A 19,189-nucleotide genomic window follows, 5' to 3' on the forward strand; every position below is an offset into this window, starting at 1 on the left:
GCCTGCACCAAAGACCAGAACAAGAACTTTTTTTACAAGAACACAAAAGAACCAGCCCCACTAGTCAAGAGATAATTACACAGAGTAAATGTTTCAGTTTATACAATAGCCTAAGACAACAAGCTATGACAGTTTTTAAACAGAAAAAGATTTCTGAAGATTCTGAATAGACAAAGTGCTTTATATATATTAAATTATAAAAACAGTAATCTGTTAAAATAATCAAAAAATACTTATATTTTGTAGCTCAGTTGCGGTCAAACAACTTCTCCAGCCTGCACCAAAGACCAGAACAAGAACTTTTTTTTTACAAGAACACAAAAGAACCAGCCCCCACTAGCCAAGAGATAATTACACAGAGTAAATGTTTCAGTTTATACAATAGCCTAAGACAACAAGCTATGACAGTTTTTAAACAGAAAAAGATTTCTGAAGATTCTGAATAGACAAAGTGCTTTATATATATTAAATTATAAAAACAGTAATCTGTTAAAATAATCAAAAATACTTATATTTTGTAGCTCAGTTGCGGTCAAACAACTTCTCCAGCCTGCACCAAAGACCAGAACAAGAACTTTTTTTTTACAAGAACACAAAAGAACCAGCCCCACTAGCCAAGAGATAATTACACAGAGTAAATGTTTCAGTTTATACAATAGCCTAAGACAACAAGCTATGACAGTTTTTAAACAGAAAAAGATTTCTGAAGATTCTGAATAGACAAAGTGCTTTATATATATTAAATTATAAAAACAGTAATCTGTTAAAATAATCAAAAATACTTATATTTTGTAGCTCAGTTGCGGTCAAACAACTTCTCCAGCCTGCACCAAAGACCAGAACAAGAACTTTTGTATACAAGAACACAAAAGAACCAGCCCCCACTAGCCAAGAGATAATTACACAGAGTAAATGTTTCAGTTTATACAATAGCCTAAGACAACAAGCTATGACAGTTTTAAACAGAAAAAGATTTCTGAAGATTCTGAATAGACAAAGTGCTTTATATATATTAAATTATAAAAACAGTAATCTGTTAAAATAATCAAAAATACTTATATTTTGTAGCTCAGTTGCGGTCAAACAACTTCTCCAGCCTGCACCAAAGACCAGAACAAGAACTTTTTTACAAGAACACAAAAGAACCAGCCCCCACTAGCCAAGAGATAATTACACAGAGTAAATGTTTCAGTTTATACAATAGCCTAAGACAACAAGCTATGACAGTTTTTAAACAGAAAAAGATTTCTGAAGATTCTGAATAGACAAAGTGCTTTATATATATTAAATTATAAAAACAGTAATCTGTTAAAATAATCAAAAATACTTATATTTTGTAGCTCAGTTGCGGTCAAACAACTTCTCCAGCCTGCACCAAAGACCAGAACAAGAACTTTTTTTTTACAAGAACACAAAAGAACCAGCCCCCACTAGCCAAGAGATAATTACACAGAGTAAATGTTTCAGTTTATACAATAGCCTAAGACAACAAGCTATGACAGTTTTTAAACAGAAAAAGATTTCTGAAGATTCTGAATAGACAAAGTGCTTTATATATATTAAATTATAAAACAGTAATCTGTTAAAATAATCAAAAAATACTTATATTTTGTAGCTCAGTTGCGGTCAAACAACTTCTCCAGCCTGCACCAAAGACCAGAACAAGAACTTTTTTTTTACAAGAACACAAAAGAACCAGCCCCACTAGCCAAGAGATAATTACACAGAGTAAATGTTTCAGTTTATACAATAGCCTAAGACAACAAGCTATGACAGTTTTTAAACAGAAAAAGATTTCTGAAGATTCTGAATAGACAAAGTGCTTTATATATATTAAATTATAAAAACAGTAATCTGTTAAAATAATCAAAAAATACTTATATTTTGTAGCTCAGTTGCGGTCAAACAACTTCTCCAGCCTGCACCAAAGACCAGAACAAGAACTTTTTTACAAGAACACAAAAGAACCAGCCCCACTAGCCAAGAGATAATTACACAGAGTAAATGTTTCAGTTTATACAATAGCCTAAGACAACAAGCTATGACAGTTTTAAACAGAAAAAGATTTCTGAAGATTCTGAATAGACAAAGTGCTTTATATATATTAAATTATAAAAACAGTAATCTGTTAAAATAATCAAAAATACTTATATTTTGTAGCTCAGTTGCGGTCAAACAACTTCTCCAGCCTGCACCAAAGACCAGAACAAGAACTTTTTTTTTACAAGAACACAAAAGAACCAGCCCCACTAGCCAAGAGATAATTACACAGAGTAAATGTTTCAGTTTATACAATAGCCTAAGACAACAAGCTATGACAGTTTTTAAACAGAAAAAGATTTCTGAAGATTCTGAATAGACAAAGTGCTTTATATATATTAAATTATAAAAACAGTAATCTGTTAAAATAATCAAAAATACTTATATTTTGTAGCTCAGTTGCGGTCAAACAACTTCTCCAGCCTGCACCAAAGACCAGAACAAGAACTTTTTTTTTACAAGAACACAAAAGAACCAGCCCCCACTAGCCAAGAGATAATTACACAGAGTAAATGTTTCAGTTTATACAATAGCCTAAGACAACAAGCTATGACAGTTTTTAAGCAGAAAAAGATTTCTGAAGATTCTGAATAGACAAAGTGCTTTATATATATTAAATTATAAAACAGTAATCTGTTAAAATAATCAAAAAATACTTATATTTTGTAGCTCAGTTGCGGTCAAACAACTTCTCCAGCCTGCACCAAAGACCAGAACAAGAACTTTTTTTTTACAAGAACACAAAAGAACCAGCCCCCACTAGCCAAGAGATAATTACACAGAGTAAATGTTTCAGTTTATACAATAGCCTAAGACAACAAGCTATGACAGTTTTTAAACAGAAAAAGATTTCTGAAGATTCTGAATAGACAAAGTGCTTTATATATATTAAATTATAAAAACAGTAATCTGTTAAAATAATCAAAAATACTTATATTTTGTAGCTCAGTTGCGGTCAAACAACTTCTCCAGCCTGCACCAAAGACCAGAACAAGAACTTTTTTTTTACAAGAACACAAAAGAACCAGCCCCACTAGCCAAGAGATAATTACACAGAGTAAATGTTTCAGTTTATACAATAGCCTAAGACAACAAGCTATGACAGTTTTTAAACAGAAAAAGATTTCTGAAGATTCTGAATAGACAAAGTGCTTTATATATATTAAATTATAAAAACAGTAATCTGTTAAAATAATCAAAAATACTTATATTTTGTAGCTCAGTTGCGGTCAAACAACTTCTCCAGCCTGCACCAAAGACCAGAACAAGAACTTTTTTACAAGAACACAAAAGAACCAGCCCCACTAGCCAAGAGATAATTACACAGAGTAAATGTTTCAGTTTATACAATAGCCTAAGACAACAAGCTATGACAGTTTTAAACAGAAAAAGATTTCTGAAGATTCTGAATAGACAAAGTGCTTTATATATATTAAATTATAAAAACAGTAATCTGTTAAAATAATCAAAAATACTTATATTTTGTAGCTCAGTTGCGGTCAAACAACTTCTCCAGCCTGCACCAAAGACCAGAACAAGAACTTTTTTACAAGAACACAAAAGAACCAGCCCCACTAGCCAAGAGATAATGACACAGAGTAAATGTTTCAGTTTATACAATAGCCTAAGACAACAAGCTATGACAGTTTTTAAACAGAAAAAGATTTCTGAAGATTCTGAATAGACAAAGTGCTTTATATATATTAAATTATAAAAACAGTAATCTGTTAAAATAATCAAAAAAATACTTATATTTTGTAGCTCAGTTGCGGTCAAACAACTTCTCCAGCCTGCACCAAAGACCAGAACAAGAACTTATTTTTACAAGAACACAAAAGAACCAGCCCCCACTAGCCAAGAGATAATTACACAGAGTAAATGTTTCAGTTTATACAATAGCCTAAGACAACAAGCTATGACAGTTTTAAACAGAAAAAGATTTCTGAAGATTCTGAATAGACAAAGTGCTTTATATATATTAAATTATAAAACAGTAATCTGTTAAAATAATCAAAAAATACTTATATTTTGTAGCTCAGTTGCGGTCAAACAACTTCTCCAGCCTGCACCAAAGACCAGAACAAGAACTTTTTTACAAGAACACAAAAGAACCAGCCCCACTAGCCAAGAGATAATTACACAGAGTAAATGTTTCAGTTTATACAATAGCCTAAGACAACAAGCTATGACAGTTTTCAAACAGAAAAAGATTTCTGAAGATTCTGAATAGACAAAGTGCTTTATATATATTAAATTATAAAAACAGTAATCTGTTAAAATAATCAAAAATACTTATATTTTGTAGCTCAGTTGCGGTCAAACAACTTCTCCAGCCTGCACCAAAGACCAGAACAAGAACTTTTTTTTACAAGAACACAAAAGAACCAGCCCCCACTAGCCAAGAGATAATTACACAGAGTAAATGTTTCAGTTTATACAATAGCCTAAGACAACAAGCTATGACAGTTTTTAAACAGAAAAAGATTTCTGAAGATTCTGAATAGACAAAGTGCTTTATATATATTAAATTATAAAAACAGTAATCTGTTAAAATAATCAAAAAATACTTATATTTTGTAGCTCAGTTGCGGTCAAACAACTTCTCCAGCCTGCACCAAAGACCAGAGGTTACCCATCCGCCTTCCCCGTTTTTTCTTTTGGATCTTATCTTTCCTTCTCTGATTTGTACTACCTATGTGGAGTATTTGCTTATAGATGAAGGTAAAATTTATATTGGTGGATTTATATAAAGTTTGGCTACCCTTTTTTGGGGCACCTGACATCTGGAGCAAGAAAAACTGAAGGAAATGGCGTCGGCTACTTCTTTTATACCCCTGACGACCCGACGTCAGGGAAGGGGCGACAGCAGCCGACGCAGGACCCAAGACTTTGGAATTCAAGCCGGCTGAGGGCAACCTGCCAGCAGGATTACCCAAATGTAATGACTGCAACAGTGAATACACTCGAACATCTACATGTATGGTAAATGTACACAACTGTACTATATCCAGAGTGATTAGTTTATGGTCTGATCTAACCAGCTAGGGTTTCACCTCCGGTGTGGAACACCGGTCGCTCATGTTGGTGATGACCAGGTCCAATATGTTGTCACCTCTGGGGTGTTGACCAGTTGATCCAGGGCGATCGAGTTTATAAATTCTAGGAAGCGTTGGCAAGGGAGTTAGTACTTGAGTAGTTCTCCCAGTTAATGTTTGGGTAATTTGAAATCACCCAATATTTTGGTGTTTGGTAGGACCTTCATATTTTCCAGTGTCTCCAGAAATGCGGAATTGAGGTCCTGGGTCATGGTGGGTGATCTGTAGCAAGCTACAATTTGAATTGCAGTTTTGCCCGTTGTTAGTTGGGCATGAATGATCTCTGAGGCATCGTGCTGCGCCACTAACCTGGAGGTGTGGGTATCCTTGATGAATATGGATACACCCCCGCCTTTTGTGTTTCGGTCCGGGTTCTGTGGCTGAAAAGTATGGTATGAGTTATAGCCTGGCAGTACTGTGGTGCTCTCTGGAGCCTTAAACCAGGTTTCTGTTACTGCACAGATATCAATGTTCTCCATACTGAGGAGTGCCTCGAGTGCATGCATTTTGAGGTTTAGACTTCTGGCATTGAGTAGCATTACCCTCAGTCTTTGGTTACTTGTGCTATTTACAGTGGTGGGTTTGTCTTTTGAGCCTTGCCTAAAACAGGCACTATGGGAGCAGCAAAAGCCTTGGCCAGTATTCGAAAGTCTAAGGGTGACAGGTGCAAGCCATCTCTTGCTCGACAAGCCATGTTGCTTCGCATGCCATCTCTTGCATTCCCCTTTGAATGACACCGGAAACCTAGTCATTTGTTGAAATTGATCATTTTTTCTTTATACTGTGGCATCATTCTTGGTGAGGGCAGGATGCAACTCAGGGTCAGGGTTGTACTGACCTGGGCTACATAATCAGAGAGCTCTTCCATGTCTCTCTTCATGTAGTCCAGGGAGGTACATCTCAGGTCATTCACACTAACATGGGCAATGACAGAGTCATATTTGTACTTTTTCTGGAGTGACCTGAGTGCTTGTGTTATATGGCGGATCCTGGCGCCCAACAGGCAGCTAACTGTAACCTTCTCCTTGTCCAGCCTAGTTAGTGGGACATCAGTGTGCCTGACTATAGAGTCACCTATTACTAGTGTATTGGGTATTATAGTATAGCAACAAACGGAAGTCTAACCACGATCATAGAATGACAATTCAAATAATTCACTTACAAAGTCTCCGTAGTAAGAATAAGAAAGAAGATTTATTCCATGGACAAACAAATAAGCGCTTTCGCGTAGTACAACCTACGCTTCTTCAGATATAAAAACATACAAAGCTCTCCCTTTTTTTATACTGATACAGGGAGAGCTTTGTTGAGCTAGGTTGTACTACGCGAAAGCGCTCATTTGTTTGTCCATGGAATAAATCTTCTTTCTTATTCTTACTACAGAGACTTTGTAAGTGAATTCTTTGAATTGTCATTCTGTGATCGTGGTTAGACTTCCGTTTGTTGCTATACTACTACTGCTGGTTTCGTGACGGGAGTCTATTTAGTATTGGAGCTGTTTCTTGTTTTTCTAGTGTATTGGGTATGTTATTTTGCCGTAAGGGCTGTGATTGCGTGGCACACTGATTATGTGAAGTATGTGTTTCATGGTTTGTGATGGGGTGTGGAGGTTGCTTGGGTGTCTGCTTTGGAGGTCTTTGTTGCTTTTGCAGATTTTTATTTAGAGCCTTCGAGTATGTTTTCGTGTATTTATGTGTGATTTGCCGGTGTTGGTTTAGTGGGTCTATGTGAGACTGGTGGGGTGTTGCAAGTATTTCCCTTCTGCTCTTGACTGTCAGTTCCAGTCTTGGGTTGAGAGAGCTTTGCCTCCAGTTTGGCTGTATAATTACATCTCTCGCATATATTAGTGTTTGGTAGTAGGAGGAGAGGGTTGTCTGTGTACGTGAGGCAGTTGTAACATTGCCTCAAAATGCTCAGATTCACCAGTTGGACTGGAGAGTACACCTGAAACTGCCCTTTGGACATGCCTGAATAAGTAAAGTGAGCTGTTTTACTGATTGGCTGGTAGGGATGACTAGAGAGCCTTGTCCTTCTGGACAGTATGGGGGGGTCTAGTGCTAGGGTTAATTAGTGCTTGCTATGAGTTTTGAGCAAGGGCTGGGCTGTGAAATGAATGGTCTGAGTGCTTAAGTTTAAAGGTTGTCTAGTTCCAAAAGAAATTTTGAAGAGTAGACTTCGTGGAGCCGGGAATAGTTTAACCCTAGCTAACCGGTGCTGCCCAGCACTCAAAACTACGCAAATGCGGTTTTTATAGCAGGGAAATGCAAGAGATAGAAATTAGCCCAAAATGGCCAATAAACTACTAACTTCTGGGCTGAAACCACTCCTCCAGGGACAGAGAGGCTTCTCAAAGCTCCCTTCTCTCACAGGTGAACAAAGAAACTTCCTTCTATCCAAGTAAGGTATGGGCAACACAGAAACTTGTAACACAACCCTGCATTCAGCAATAACCTGAAAACTGGAATATGTGTATGTATGTATATATATATATATATATATATATATATATGTGTATATATATATATATATATATATATATTTTTTTTCAGAAAATAAAGCATATACAATTAAAAAAAAACTTTAAATGCACAGAAATGGCTATCGCACTTTAGTGTGTAGCCTACAACAGTTAAACCGATTATTTAAACACAAAAACGACTTAGTCCAAGTGCAGGCAGCAAATAAGTACAATATGTAGCAGAAACAAGCTTTTTAAATCACAGAAACGCTAAAAAAAATCTGTGTTTTAGGTGAAATTACTTAAAGACAGCAAGAAAATGCAGAAAAATGATACTTAATCACTCCAAAGTCTCTATTTTGTCTCTCTGCTGCTGTAAAACTCTGTAGGACACCTGGCAGGCACTTGCCGAGCTGAATACAAGCGCAAAAAAAAAACGCGCAAATGTGGTTTTTATAGCAGGAGAATGAAAGTGATAGAAATTAACCCAAAATGGCCAATAAACTACTAACTTCTGGGCTACAGCAAACAAAGCATATAAATTTCAGAAAGAAACAGTTCAAATAAGCAGGCACAATAAGCCTTTAACCAAAAATTCCCAGCTCAGAAGGGCAGAATCTAGCCTCTCCTCCCACAAGAGTGCAGACCACAAACCTTCTTAATGTAAAATAACTGGCCTGAAGCCCAAGTGCTTAAACCAGAACTAGTGCGCTTTTAGAATAACAGACACTAAGCCTTCAATCAGCAATTCCCTACTTAGCAGGATGTAAGCTACCTGTCCTGCCACAACAGTGCAGTCCACAAAGCTTTCTTAAAGTAAAACAACTGAACTGAAGCCCAAGTGCTTAAACCAAAAGGCTTAGAATAACAGTTACAATTTAATCAGGCTACTACCAGGCAGTAATAACTGCAGCAGAATAATACAATTGAGTACTTTTAAGAAGAAGCGCAAACAAAATAAGGTAATAATGTGGGAAGAAACACAAGTACAGTAAAGGCAGATGAATAAAGTGCAATTTTTATTGCCTATGTTTCACTCACTTGAATGAATAATATAGAGGAAAGAGGGCACCCCTGATGGGTCCCCTGGACAGGTTGATTGAGTAGTAGGCAACCCTATTACATAATAATCTGGGCTAAGGGCTTATTAAGCATTTACACTTCAGAAGGGTATTAGAACTTGTCAGAGATTTGAGATGCATGGCTAGGCTTAATAAAGACCCTTGTGGTCTTTAGCCAATTTACACCTATGAACCTATTGTAAAGCAGCTGACAGTTCATCAGAAAATCCCTCTTAAAGCCAAAAATTTCCATGATATTACAAACAAAAAACTACTTTAGTGAGTCAGATATATATCCAATTATAAAATAGGGAGCAAACCATTACATACTTTTCTTTTGTAGGATGATTTTTGTATTAACAGTTATTCAGTTTCACATTAAATTGCTCAAGTCCTCCCTTCCTTGAAGTTTGCTTCTCCTGACCATTGTTCTGCATGCATTTTTCCCACAGATTCCAGTTATTTCTGTGTAGTTTACTTCTTCCCTTTTCTAAAGATCTCACCTGCAGATCTTTTGCATACTTTACAACATTGAACAATTCTCATAAAGTTGTTTTTGTTTTTGATTTTCATTTCCTAGTAGTTGGTTAGAAAATTAATTAAAAAGTTAAGTAAATTGGTTAAAACTACTCCATCAACTAACATATATACATCTTCTTACCACCTATAAAATTATCCAGTGTCCATCTGCTTGTCCAGTACTAAATAATATTCAGCACAAATATTTTCCCAGTCAGTCATTTTGATCCAGTGGCCAAAAACTCCTGTCTTGTCTACAAATCAATCAAATCTGCTAAGCATTATCTGTACTCGTACCATTTTGATAAGGCCTAGAATTCCTTATGACCCATTAGGTCAGTACCCTCCCTCCTATCCTTGAATACCATTCTGAAAGACTTCCTAGCCAAATGTTGGCTCTTTTCGTGCTGAACAGCATCATAAGCTGTAACCGTAAATGTGAACTAGCACCTATTCATACTTTATATTGCCTTACTCTTCCTTCTTCACTGACTTCCTTACTTCTAGCAGTTTATCTCTCCACTGGCTTTCTTGATCAATATACCACAAGCCCACGTTTCTCTCATTTCATATTGCATTTCCTGTTTGAATTATACTAACTTGCTTTTTAATTTTTCTATAAACTGGCTTAAATTTCTCAAAATATTAAGTCATTGTCATATAACTTGCATGTTTTCTTAACCAATATTTTCTTATCCATGTCTGCTTTGCTATAATTATTTAAACTGTAGATGTTTTGTTGTATTATTTTTGAAGATTGTAAAATCATTGATGTTAAGTTGTCTATCTCGCCTTCATTCTTGCTGGATGGGTTCGGAGCCGACCTCGGCTCCGACTCGGCCACTCTAAAAGCTCGAGAGTTGGTTCCACCGGCTCGAGGCTCCCCTTATATCCCACAATGCTAGGCGTGAGTTACCTCAGATCTCGTTTGCCGCTACAGCGATCGAGGTGTTGTTTTTCTACCGGCTCAGGTCAGTAGTTTAATCAGTCGATTTAAACTAGTTTAAATCCCCTTTTCTTAACTAAATTGTTCATATTTCCCTTAGTTTAGTGTATTTTATCCCTTTCTTCTTTATTCCCATTTCTTTCCCTCAAGAACTTAAAAGTTCTTCCCTTAGGCCTTCGGGCCCTGCTATCCCTAGTAGAGTGCTTGTGTTGTGTTAGGGATATTTTTTATACTTAAGCTAACTAAATAGTTTAATGAGTATAATTTAGTTAACTTTCTTTTCAGTGTAATCAGTGTGTGTGTGTTTTTTGTGTGTGGTTACACTTAGGTCCTTGATAATGTCCAAGGATTCAAAGGTCTCAGGCTTCAAGAAGTGTAACTCGTGCTGTCAGAAAATGTCTCTGACAGACGGTCACACTTCTTGTGTTTACTGCCTGGGACCTTTGCACCTGCAGGACTCTTGTGCTGTATGCCATGGCTTCAGCCCCAGAGTCCTGCAGGAAAGAAAAAATAAACTTATTTTGAGAGGTTTACTAAAGCCTGAGGGTTCCCTTACTGTTTCTTCGGGCAAACCCTCTTAAGGCTTCTAGGTCCTCGGCTCCAGCTACTGAGTCAAGGCCTAAGGTTTCGAAACCTCCTTCTACATCGGCTCCGGCTGGAGCCGATGAGTCTCAGACTGCAGCTTCTGTGGTTTCCTCGGCTCCGGCTGGAGCCGAGGTGTTGGAAATTCCTGTGTCGGCTCCGACTAGACCTTCGGAGCCGACATCTAGGAAGAGGTCCAGGTCACCGTCCCTTGGCTCCGTTCATTCGGCTCCAGCATCCCCCTTGCTGTCTGAACGGAGCCATAGATCTCACTCCTCTAGGTCATCGAGGCTTTCGGACCATGACCTTCAGAGGGTAGTGAGTCGACTTCTTAAGTCCGAGGCACTGTCCCAAATGCTTCAGAGCCCGACTCATCAGTCGATGCCTGACCCTGTCCCTCATTATGTTCCTCCTCCGACTCCTTTGAGCTCGGAGCCGGGGCATTTCGGAACCGAGACTGTGGTAGCGTCGGAGCCGATACAAATGTCTTCGGCTCCGTCATCGGCTCCGATTTCTTCCTTAGAAGAATCTCGGCGCCGGACTTCCCTCGTCGGCTCCGAGGGGGTGAGTGGCATCGGACCCTTGTCCGACCCCGCTCTCCCTCTCGGTGCTTCGGCGCTGGTGAGTTCGGCTCCGACATCGGCCTCGGAGCCATCACTGTCGGTGCCGAGGGAGGTTTTCAGCTTCTCGGAGCGGGGACCTCTGGCTCTGCCTGACAGGGGTGCGTTCGAGGTCATGCAGAGTGTGTTGGAACCTGGTTCAACTCCACAGTTGGCTTCGCCCCTCCCTCTTCGTGCCTCAGGTCAAGTCTACTCACTCCCTCATCCCAGACCGCAGAGAGCCAGCTCCTCAGGAATCCCCTGTGGGATCTCATCCTCTTCCGAGGCCTCTCCTGAATTGGCAGAAGAGCCCCCTCGGAAGAGAAAGTGTAAGAGGAAACACATAGACTCACCTGAGTCCGTCACCTCTGACACAGATTTAGAGGATTCCGAGGGTTCCCCCCGTTCCCCTCCTGAAGATGTCTCCTTTGCAGACATTCTAGAAATCCTCAAACAGAGGGGAAATTGGCCAGCCCTCAACCCTTCGGAGGATGAATCTGTGTATCTTGAGGCGTTTGGCTCTCGCCCTTCCACCTCCTGGGTGTCTCCCCCCTTTGACCCCCTCATGCAGGTGGTAGCAAAAAAGGCATGGACGGCTCCTGATTCAGTGGACCCCACTCCCAGGAAACCCTCAAAATTTATCACGGCACCAACAGATAAACAATTTCTGACAAAGGGAGTTTCTGTGGATGCTATGGTGGTTGCTGCTGCCACTAAGAAGGAACTAGCTGATCCTTCAGTGCCTGTCCATCCACCTAACAAGGAATCTAGGTCTATGGACAGGTACAGGAAGCGGATGTTCTCGTCAGCGACCTTTGCAATGCGTTCGCTGAACTACCTATGCCATTTTACTCGTCTTCAAAGAGACTTGATCAAAGAAGCGGTGATATGTTGAAGGATCCTACAGCTGCGGGTTTTCAAGACAAGATGAACACTCAGCTGGCTACCCTGAACTCCATAGCTAACTCCTCCATGCGCCTCCTTTCGTATGCGGCTGATGGAGCGAGCAGGGCCGCAGGGACAGGAGTGGCCTTACGCAGGCATGCCTGGATGCGGCTATGCAACTTTGCGGACCCCTTTAAAACGTCGTTCACTAATTCCGCGTTTGATGGATCATCTCTTTTGGTCCTCAAGTGAAAGAAACCTTGACTAGGTGCGAGACTGATGGCAAGACTCTTTCTGCCGTCAGAGTCCGTTTTTCTACTCCTTCTAGGCCTTACCCCAAAGGCCAGAAAAGTGGGAAAATGTGGTTCATAAACAATCTCAAGGGACTTCGCCTGACGACAGAGTCGGTTCCCGCCAGAGGGGGGAACAACAATGGTAGACGTCGCCCTAGAGGCAGGGGGGGGTCCGCAGAACCAGGGAAATCGAGAAACTTTCTCTGATAAGCCCTTTCAGCATCCCTGAGGTGTTGCCCGACTGTCCACCTTCGGAGGCAGTCGGGGGAAGATTGTCACTGTACCCAGAAGCCTGGCTATCCCTAACTCGAGACAAGTGGGTACAGTCCATCATTTCCGAAGGCTATTCCATTCCCTTCGTTTGCATTCCAAACCGATCAAAAAAATCCCTTCCAGATGTTCCACCCGCTCAAAGGGATCTTGCAGCTTTGGAAATTTCAAAGCTGCTTGCAAAAAGAGCAATTCAGCCAGTTTCAGCAGACCAGCAAGGATCCGGAATCTACTCCAGGTTCTTTTTAGTTCCAAAAAAAACAGGGGACTGGAGACCAATTTTGGATCTCAGTATCTTGAACAAGTCGGTCAAGAAAACACGATTTCGGATGGTCACGCTGCAGTCCATCCTTCCCCTATTGGGAAGAAAAAACTGGATGTGCTCTATAGACCTTCAGGATGCGTACTATCATATAAAAATGAACAGACGCTCCAGAAGATTTCTCCGCTTCAGGCTGGGAACCAGTCATTTTCAATTCAGAGCCCTGCCCTTTGGACTCACCACTGCCCCCCGGGTGTTTACCAAATGCATGGCAGTGGTAGCTTCTCACCTGAGACGTCAAGGATTCCAGGTGTTTCCATATTTGGACGACTGGCTCCTCACAGCTCCCACCAAGCATCTTCTTCTAAGGGCCAGGGACTACACCTTACGCATTTGTCAAAACTTAGGCATTTCAATAAATTGCGAAAAGTCTGTTTTGTCGCCTTGTCGTGTTATTACCTTCATAGGCGCAATTCTAGACACAGTCAACATGTCTGCGAGGCTAACAGATCAGAGAATAACAGACATACACAAACTGGTCTCGCTCCTCTTCAGCAGCAACAGAGTCAAAGCCAGGTTAGTTCTGAAAGTATTGGGGATTATGGCGGCTGCCATACCTCTGCTTCCATTAGCCAGATTCCACATGAGAATCCTTCAATGGATGCTCTTCACACAATGGTCATACCAGCAACTTCCGATGTCCCACACCATTATGATTACGCAAACATGCAGGAATCATCTTCTGTGGTGGATGTCTTCCCCTCAGCTCTTCTTGGGAAGACCCTTTGTTCCTTCCCTCCGGTTGCTACTCTGACAACGGACGCCTCCCTGATCGGGTGGGGGCATTATCAGGGCAGAACTGACCAGGGCACATGGCAACCAGGCGAATGCCACTTGCACATAAATGTTCTAGAGATGAGAGCAGTGCTTTTAGCGTTGCAAGCCCTTCAAGACTCTCTTCCCTTGGGAACGATAGCAATCCAGACGGACAATATGTCTGTAGTGTGGTATATCAACAAACAAGGCGGAACCAGGTCCTACCCCCTGTGTCGAGAAGCACTCAGACTGTGGCAATGGGCGATTTCTTCTCAGCGGTTTCTGATAGCAACGCACATCCCCGGGAAGTCCAATCAAATCGCGGACAAGTTGAGCAGAGCTATCCTCATGCCTCACGAGTGGTCTCTGAAAGACTCTGTTGTGAGAGAAATTTTTCTCATGTGGGGTCAGCCTTGCTGTGACCTTTTTGCTACTCCCCAAAACAGCAAGTGCAGAGATTATTTCACCCTATTCCCTTTACCAGGCCAGCCCAGCAGAGACGCTCTAGTCCAAGTTTGGCCCCGGGGACTTCTGTATGCATTTCCTCCCTTCCCACTAATCTCTCAAGTGATACAGAAAGCTATCGCTCAGAAGGCCTCGTTGATCCTCATTGCTCCTTACTGGCCTCGACAGGTTTGGTTCCCCTTTCTACATCATTTTCTGTTGGAGCGACCTTGGCATCTGGACCTAGTTACAGATCTTTTGATCCATCAGTCGGGTCAGTTTCATCGCTCCCTTCCCTCTCTGAACCTCACTGCTTGGTTCCTCCAATTCCAACCTTAGCCAGGCTTCCTCAAATATCTCACTCTGTTCGAGATATTTTGATAGCTTCCCATAAATCTTCCACTCGAAAGATTTATTTGAGTAAGTGGAAACGTTTCGCCTATTGGGCTCAAGGAAGGGACGTAGATCCTTTCACTGCTTCCATCCAAATGGTCCTTGATTTTCTAGCTGAGCTCTTCCATGCAGGTTCATCTCCTTCTACCCTTAAAGTTCAATTGGCAGCTATTTCTAACTTTCATGTGGGCATTTCAGAGTCTGCCATAATGTCCCACAAGCTTTGCAAAGCCTTTTTGAAGGGAGTTTTTCTACTCAGACCTCCTATAAGAAATCCTCCTCCTCCTTGGGACCTAAATTTAGTTCTTAGTTCTTTGATTCTTCCCCCTTTCGAACCTGCAGCCTCCTGTTCTTTAAAATTGCTATCATGGAAGACTCTCTTTCTGGTAGCTATTACTTCAGCTAGAAGAGTTTCAGAACTTCATGCACTCGGCTGTCGACCTCCTTATCTGTTTTTCCATAAGGACAGGGTATCTTCTGAACCAACCCGTCCTTTTTACCTAAGATAGCCTCGGCGTCTAACCTAAATCAAAGCATTGACCTCCCTGTGTTTTTTCCAGAATATTCTAACAGGTCTGAACAAAAATTGCATTGGCTAGATGTTCATCGTCAGTTAAGGTACTATTTGGATAGAACCAAACAATTCAGAAAATCTGACCAGCTGTTTGTCTCTTATGCAGAAGGCAGAAAGGGACTTTCAGTTTCAAAGGTATCATTATCTAGATGGCTAACATCTCTGATTTCCCTTGTTTATGAAATTAGACACCAAAAGCTGCCTAACAAACCTAAAGCCCATTCCACCAGAGCTTTGGCTACTTCTATAGCCTTCCAAGACAGACTGCCTATTGACACCATTTGTGCAGCGGCTACTTGGGCTACTCCTCACACTTTCATTTCTCATTATAAGTTGGATTTAGCTTCTAGGCATAGAGCTAACTTTGGTTCCACTGTTCTCAGGAGTCTGTTCCGTTAGGCCACCCGGGACAAGGTGCTAGGGACGCGGTCCCATCCAGCAAGAATGAAGGCGAGATAGACAACTTAACATATAGAAGTTATGTTCTTACCATAACGTTCCATGTTAGTTGTCTTCTTCTCGCCTTCTTCTTCGTCCCACCCTCCTTCCCCCTGGCCTGGACAGACCTAGAGGAGTTTTGATTGTGACCTCTCTTTCTACCACCTCTTTACTTTAGGTATATGCTCTGCTGTGCATATTTTCCTGGATCAGGATGTAGGTCACCCTTCTCTTCTCCCTTGTTTATAGAGGTGGACTTTGTTTCTAGTTATTCTGCTACTATTATAATCTGGGCCTAGCTTACAAACGAGATCTGAGGTAACTCACGCCTAGCATTGTGGGATATAAGGGGAGCCTCGAGCCGGTGGAACCAACTCTCGAGCTTTTAGAGTGGCCGAGTCGGTGCCGAGGTCGGCTCCGAACCCATCCAGCAAGAAGAAGGCGAGAAGAAGACAACTAACATGGAACGTTATGGTAAGAACATAACTTCTATTTCTTAAAAGTGTTTGTAATACTTTGGACCTTTTCTCCTGGGCCTCCTGTGAAAGTGGACTCCTACCCAGTCGTACTTTCCCTATAATCAAATTTCAATAAATAAATAAAGTAAATAATTGCTTTTTTTTCCCAGCCAAAAGCGTTACATTTAGTAAGGCCTCACATTGTATAAACAATTCAGTTTCGATATCCCAAATCAAAAGAATTTCCTTAGTTAACGATAATTTGGTCCACCAATATTTCTGACAAGGTACCCTGTAGGGAATTTGTAAAATCTATCAGCTCATTACATTCCCAAAAAACATGTTTCCAGGTATTCCTCTTTTTTCCCATCACATCTTCAGCAATTATAGTCTTCCTGTGGAAAAAAATTGTCAGAAGTCTACTTGGGGTATAAAAGTATCTATGCAAACACTTCCTTTCAAAACCTTCCTAAACCTTCTAGATTTTGTTGCGTACTGGGGCGACTTACACATATCCCCCCCATTGCCTTTTCATTCTCATTTCTCAATTAGTGGCTGTTTATCACATCTTTGCTTTTAAGTGGTAAGGTTTTTACTGGCAGCTTTGGGTATACATGATGTATTCAAGAAAGAGCTACAGAATGCATACAGGTGTCGCCCATTCTAGACATTGATACGACACAGTGATAAAATCAGTGGGCAGCACCAGACAGGATAGCTGAAAAATCTGATTCCAGATGTAGACACTGGATATAGCAAGAGTCCTAAATGAATTAATCGAACTTGGGGTGACAAACTGACAGAACATCTTCCAGATTCAGATTTGCTGTAAGGGCATTTTCTCTATGAGTCATTCAGCAGGGCATGAGATGTATGCAGCAAGTGAAGGACTGGGTTATGTGGGGAGAAGCTGCTCAAGGTGAACTTTGGCTCTGTTGACTTAAGACTTGCCATGTTCATTAAGTGCAGAAGACACCCTAGAAAATATTAGTGTTATTATAGTGAGTACTTCACATAACTTCTTTCTTTACTCTCTTTTTTAATCTCTTCTGTCTTTTGGGTTTCTAATACCATGACAGGAATGGATCCCATTCCTAAGTCAAAGTACAGTTAAAGTTCATGAAATTAGTATTGTTTCAGTCTTTGCTATTAGCTAGACGTGCTCTTCGCAGCACCCACAATGTGCCCAGTAATGACTCCTCCTGCAGTTCGTATGGAGTTACATGTATCCGTAATATATCTAATCTATGACTGTAAATTCTTTTTTATAGGACCCGTTGCTCCTACTACTACTGGAACTGTCTGGGTATCCTTCTTCCACATTGCCCTCTTTTCTGCTTATAAATCCTGGTATTTTATGACTTTGTGTCTCTCTCTATGCAAGACGCTGTAATCCCTGGGTGTAGCAATTTCAATGATCAATGCTACTTTTGTCTTTTCATGGACTACTGTATCTGGTTTTCTCACATCTATTTTTTTGAACTGTTGGTAATGGATGATCCCTTGGGATATAAACTTCAGCATTTTCTGTAATGCTTTGTGACTCGTTTCAGTGTTTTTTCAGCTACCTCAATATTATAATGTTTGCACAATCCCCAGTGCAATAGTCTTGCCACATTATTATGCCTTTCAGTATACAGTCCTTCTGCTATTAGTGTTTATATTCACCTCTCCTTAACCATTCCTGCATTCGATCATGGTCAACAAGAGGTGGTTCCAAGAATTTTCTATACTTGCAACTGTATTTATGCATTTTTCACTTTTCTTACCTTTTTTCACCTTATATTCTTTTGTTTTTTTGGCACATTCAGTTGCTGCCTGATTTTTATCTACTTCTGGTTTGATTTCCATTCCCACTTGGCACTGATATGCTTCTTCTAATCTAAGCAGGGAAGTCATCTTAGACTTATTCTCATTGTGTTTCAAAAGTTTTACTATGTTTAGGTCTTGTGAGGTCAGCAGGTATGTATGCAATCCCGTGATTGTAGATCAGTACATGTAATCGGTTTTGAGGAGGCCCATACCTCCTTCAGAACGGGGATTGTATAATCTTGGTATGCACTGTTTATTTTATATATATAAATCATTTGATAAGCATGAAGCATCCTTGTTTCCCTGTCTAACCTATCCAGCACCTTTTGGGGCCAGTCAGTCACTCCAGAACTGTAAATTAGAACAGGAAGAGAAAATTGATTTATAGCTTGGACTTTGTTCCTATATGTCAGTGCTGTTTTCAGTATAAATTTTAGTCTTCTAAAATATTCCTTACTAAGTTTTATTCACATTTGTTCGTGTTTTATTGTTGATCCTTCATCAGTTTGAAATATTTATACACTCCCTCTTGTTCAAGTTCTTTTATATCACATTCCTGCCTCAAACTGATATGACATTCTTGTATCATCTGAAAAAGTTTTGACTACTTGCAGTTGTGCTTTCATTTCCTCATCTGATGAACTATACAGTTTTAAACCATCTACAACAAGAAAATGAGACGTCTTTATACTTTGTTGTTTTCTGGGAGCCAAATTATAGTCATGACCTACTCTGTTAAGTAGACAGCTTAATGGATTAAGGGCAAGACAAAGGAGCAGCAGTGAAAGAGAGTCACCCTGGAATATCCCCCTTTTGAATTTTTATCCATGGATTAATAATTGGTTCTTTATCTGCAAAGTGGTTTGCTACTTGTTGCATGGTCGCTGTAATGTAATCGGTCAGTGTAGGGTGTATCTTACACATTTCTAAGCACTCCTTTATCTATGAATGTGGGATACTGTCACATGCTTTTTTGTAGTCTATCCATGCCATACTTAGATTCTTCCCATTTTTCCATTTTTCCATTATGACTTTAACAACAAATGATTCTTTGTTCCATATGACATTCTTTTATTACCCTTTTGTTCTATTGTCTTGATTGTGTTTTCTTCTAAATGACTATAAACTCTGTATCAATTCTAGTGTATAGTTTATATGTCGTCGGAAGGTAAGTCATTGGTCTATAGTTTTTAGGATAGCTTGCAGGTTCACTCTTAAGTAGTATTGTTTTTCCTGTTGTTTAC

General features: G+C 40.2%; 1 protein-coding gene across 2 annotated transcripts in view; it reads left to right on the forward strand.

Moving 5' to 3' along the window:
- UNC50 (unc-50 inner nuclear membrane RNA binding protein) overlaps nt 1–19,189 on the forward strand; it is a 272,685-nt gene that overhangs the window by 66,370 nt on the left and 187,126 nt on the right. The window lies entirely within an intron of this gene.

The sequence above is a fragment of the Protopterus annectens genome, chromosome 5.part0 (assembly GCF_019279795.1).
Source record: "Protopterus annectens isolate FY-2018-M chromosome 5.part0, PAN1.0, whole genome shotgun sequence".
Classification (NCBI taxonomy): domain Eukaryota; kingdom Metazoa; phylum Chordata; order Ceratodontiformes; family Protopteridae; genus Protopterus; species Protopterus annectens.